General features: G+C 41.6%; 1 long non-coding RNA gene across 1 annotated transcript; it reads right to left on the bottom strand.

Moving 5' to 3' along the window:
• Window positions 1–2,033: 2,033 nt before the first annotated feature.
• On the bottom strand, window positions 2,034–4,522 carry LOC108507320. The gene is made up of 2 exons (XR_001878077.1): window positions 4,331–4,522; window positions 2,034–3,229 (listed from the first exon to the last, which is right to left on the bottom strand). It is a non-coding gene; the product is annotated as an uncharacterized LOC108507320 (long non-coding RNA).
• Window positions 4,523–4,725: the final 203 nt, after the last annotated feature.

The raw sequence follows: 4,725 nt of genomic DNA, 5'->3' as shown, positions 1-4,725 counted from the left end.
AGATTGGAAAAGACCTCTCAGATCATTGATTCCAACCATTAACCCACCACCACCATGTTCACTGCTAAACCATATCCCCAAGTGCCACATCCACGTGCCTTTTGAACACTTCCAGGGATGTGCCATTATTTTGTTGAGTAGGTAGAGGCAGTAAATGCAGGTGCCTGTTCTACCCAGCCTCTGGTTTTTCCCTAGTCCCATATGTAACTGTGCAGGGCTGTTTTAGTGTGGATATGGTCGTGTTGTCCTCTTACATTAGTGTCTCCCACTGTATAGATACACACATGCGCACACAATTTCCTTAGCTTTTTCCAGCCCATATCATCCAATTAATTGCTTCACAAGCTACATTCTTCTTAATGAGAGTGGGCCACAAGGACAGGATGCTGGTAAGCTTTTCTGCTCCGAAAGTCCATCACTCCTGCAGCATACCAGTTCAGTGCTGTGAAATAATCCCTGGCTCTTGTTTTACCTTTCCCTTGGGGTACCTGCTCCACTGAATGACCCCATCGTGCTCGGTGCATTGAGATTTTGAAACTAGCTGCTAACTACTGTGGATGCATTTCCTGACCTTACTGGTGGGAATTGAACCAAAGTCTCTCAAGTGCTGTAGGATCTAATTAATATGCATCTTATTCCAGGAAAGACTCATTACTTTATAGATATTTATATAAGGGGTATGTCTGCGATAATGGTTAATAACTATGAATAAAGTTTCATTTCTGATAGAGGAATAAAGCTTTTGTTTAGATATGGATTTTTAGTTTTATTAAAAAAAAATTAGAAAGTATGATTATGATAATTGGGTGAGAGTTCCAAATGGTCACATGAAGTTTTTTATTCTTGCCTTGAGTAGTAGCTGGAATCAACTCTCATTCCTCACCTAAAATTTAAGAGAAGCAGGGAGGAACTAATTTAAGAATTAATTCAAAGTATTAGCAAAGGATCCAGAGAGAGTCAGTGCTGGATACAGAAAACTTCTAGTGTACAAGAAAGTGAAGTGAGTTATGGGTGGCAATATTCTGAAAAAATTAAGAATAAGCAAAGTCCTGTCCTTTTTTAACTAGAAAAGGCATGCTATAGTAACAAAGGCTACCTATTGATCTGGTCTCCACTATTTTTTGGGAGGTGTAACTGTTTGTTTAGAACCTTTTAAAAACTACTCTGGCACATAGATTTTATTGAGGTTAAACTTATTGGCAACACCCAAGGCCTTCAGTTCCAGAAGGAATTAGCTTGTGCTGCAGAGGAGACAAACCCCAGCAGCTGGGCAGACCAGACACCTGCATTTACTCCCTCGCAGGTTTTGCTCAACAGGTAGAAATGACAAATTAACTTCAATGCTTCAAAATCACATAGTTCCAAAGCAAGTTTGGAGGCTCAGGATTTTTGGACAACCAAATTTTAATGCTTAGTCATGCTGCATGTAATGATTCAGTCTTGTTCTCCTCAAGCCAATAGAACTGAAATACTGTAAATTGATAAAATGTTACAATAAAAGCATATTTCAAGGCAGATATAAACTACTGTATTTTAACATGTATATGACTTCAATTCAGACTTCTATGAAGTTAGAGTTTTAATGAGCTGCAGAAAATAGTAAGAATCAAAGACAATGCAAATGTGGGATGCAGTCCTGCAATGCTTAGTGCTTGGGACATCTCTAAGACTTACCAGCATTGTCATCTTACTGCAATTACAGGGCTTTGTTTACTACTGTATGAAAGATATGTTTTTGGCCACTTCAGAGGGCAGTGATAATTCTTCCCTATCTCATTCCACAGTCCACAGGAGCAGGAGGAGTCCCAAGGGAGTCTTGTGCAATTTTTCACCATCTTTATCCTTATGGAGCATCATAGCCCACATAAAAAGATGATGTGCAAATTTGTGAGACACTCCATGGCAGCTGTGAACATATGTATGAAGATATGTTCATTTTGAAATGACAATTGCTTTAACAATCACTCTACAGCCCTTAGAGTTATCCAAAGGAGGGAGTGCTTAGGAAGAAGAAAATAAGCTAGGGAAATAAGTGAATGTTTAATGGAGATTTTTATTTTAAAAAATGGATATCTTACAAAAAATAATATTTGGAGTAAGATGACATTCTTGTAGTGCATGGTTTGATGAGGTAAGAGAGACTTGAGACTATTGGTTCTAAAAGTACAAGTTAGTTGTATACTTTGGAAGTGAGGCTTGGAGCACTGTACATCTGTACATGCTAAAAGCCAGCAGTGCTGCTTTTTTGGCAAGCCATGTTGATACTAAATTCGTGTTCTGGGGATGATTGTCCCAGGGGTTCTGTGGCTTTTACTGAGAAATGGCAGCCTGGGCTGCTGAAGACTTTCTTTTCTTCACAATCTCTTGTTCTTGCTTGGCCATATTCCAGTTTGCACTGAAACCATTTCCTATCTCTGTTCAAGTTAATCCACAACAACAAGAAGAGTAAATGGAAGTGAATTAGATCACTTATGATATCTGCATGGTGGTGAAGTTGTGGGTAGCCCCTCCCCTGCTCATCCCAATACACACACATATATGTTTGCATTTGCACGGGACACTCAATGGGTTTATGTGTCAGGGCTCTCTTAAGAAGCCTCGCAGGGTTGAATGAACAGATATGACAGTCAGTACAATCGAAGTCACCCTGGTTTCTAGATTTATGTTACCTGCACTGAGCTATTGGAAATCTATAGCTGCATGCTGTGAGGTAAAGCCAGCAACATAGGAATTGTCCTATTGGGTGAACTTAAGGTCCCTCTAGTCCAGTTTCCTGCTTCTGACAGTAGTTGCCCAGTCAGAAAAAGGCAGTATGTTGCTACCCCTTCTACTTCTCATTTTCCAACAGTTTTCAGCTCAGGGTATTTCCTGAGCTGGATATTTCTTGTAGTAACCTCCACAGAATGTCTTCTCTGTGCACTTTACCAGTCCTCCCTTGTAACCTCTAAACATCCCTCGCAGCCCTTGCAGCGAGTTCTGCGTTTTCTCACCAGTGCTTAAACTTTCTATCCCTAGCTGGATTTCGTTTGTTGTCACCTACATTTCTGAGAATTGGTGAACAACTGATGCCATGGGAATCAATGCCCTTTCACTCTTTTCCATCTGCTTGTGGATGGACTTGTGCATTCTCTCTTAGTTCTCTTTTCCAAGCTGAGATGTTCTTGCATATGCAGTTCTTTGCACTGATGTGCATTATCCTTACTGGTCTTTTCTGCTTGACCATATTCTCCTAAAATGAGACCAGAGCTGCAGAATTATTAAAAATATAGGTGAATCAGACATTTATTCAAAGGTACAGTCCTTAGTTCTGTTTTATTTCTCTTCCTTCCTAAAAATTCTTAACAGTTTATTTGCTTCCTTAATTGATAATGAGCAGTGACCTAATTCTCTCTCGGATCTATCATATATTCTTATTGTTGAATCACAATTGTCAGTTCAGAACCTTATGCACATTTGAAGTTAAGACTTTTTCTGGTGCATGTAGCCTTTCTTTATTCAGAGTGAATTTCAGCTACTGTGATATTGACCAGCCACACAGCCTTGTAAGGTCCTCCCTGCAATTCTTGGCAGTCACTGCCCTCAACACCCTGTATTTTGTAAATGCAGAACTGTGTTTTGCCTGGATATAGGTAGTATAGAAGATATCTAGAGAAAATATGTTGTTCTTGTCTACAACCCTTTCTTCCTAGATGTCAAATAACTTTGACTAGTTGCAGCCTATGCTTTACAGGTGAGAAACTGCAGGATGGAATTTGCCATGTTCACTCAATTACTCATTGAGTGAAAAATCTTTCTGTGGCCAGTCAGTACCAATGTGGTGGCTGGGTGTCACCTGGTACTTACATTGCAGGATTATTTATTTCTGATAAAAGCAAAGTCTTGGGTATTTTCAGCATGAAAGTACTGTTTCAACCTTTTCTGTAATACTTATTTCTAGCACTTCTAATCATTTTAGTTAGTTGGGGATGACATCACTTGTTTAACAATAACAAATTGAAGACTGTCCTGGGAGTATAACAAAAACCCATATATGGAAAGGAGGGGGAAATTTCACCCCTAGGTGTTCAAAGCTGATTAGATCTCATTAGAGAGTGCCTTAAGTGAAATGACTTGGAGCTCTGCATTTCTCAGTCTTCTATATGTTGAAATTTTGTGTCACAAAAACTGCTATATTTGCATAGGGACTAATACTCCCTTTACAGAGAGTAAAGCCTTAAAGCGACACTACATACCAAAGCACTTCGGACCCGATGCCCCCTGAGGCACATCTCCAAGCAACTCCCACCCACCCAGAGGCCCCCCCACTTCCACAAAACTCTCCAAGCTTCACCTGGACTCAACACGGCGACCCACGGCGCAGTCCCGCCCGCTGCTCCTCTTCTTCCCTCTTGCCTCGAAGTTCCTCTCCGGTCTCTTCTTTCTTCTCCGACGGCTTCTGCCAAGGCAGGAGGACACAGTTTAGCCTGAGAAACACCAGCTCCTCCCCAAGAAGGAAACCCGGTCCCTACACCCCCAGAGGGAGATCTCCAAGCCACCACCTAACCACCCCCCCACCCACAGGCCCCCCCACCTCCACAAGTTCCTCCAAACGTCACTTGGGTTAGGGTACCAGCAGCAGTGTCAGCTACAGGGGTCTCGACGAGGGGGCAATGGATGGACTGCTGTTGCGGAGTCAGGGGGGTCCTGTAACTCTTTTTGGCCACGCAGTGGCCGTGAGACTTCTAC

Source organism: Lepidothrix coronata, unplaced genomic scaffold (assembly GCF_001604755.1).
Source record: "Lepidothrix coronata isolate B3197 unplaced genomic scaffold, Lepidothrix_coronata-1.0 Scaffold250, whole genome shotgun sequence".
In the NCBI taxonomy this organism is placed as follows: Eukaryota; Metazoa; Chordata; class Aves; order Passeriformes; family Pipridae; genus Lepidothrix; species Lepidothrix coronata.
This window is presented reverse-complemented; position numbering and strand designations above follow the sequence as displayed.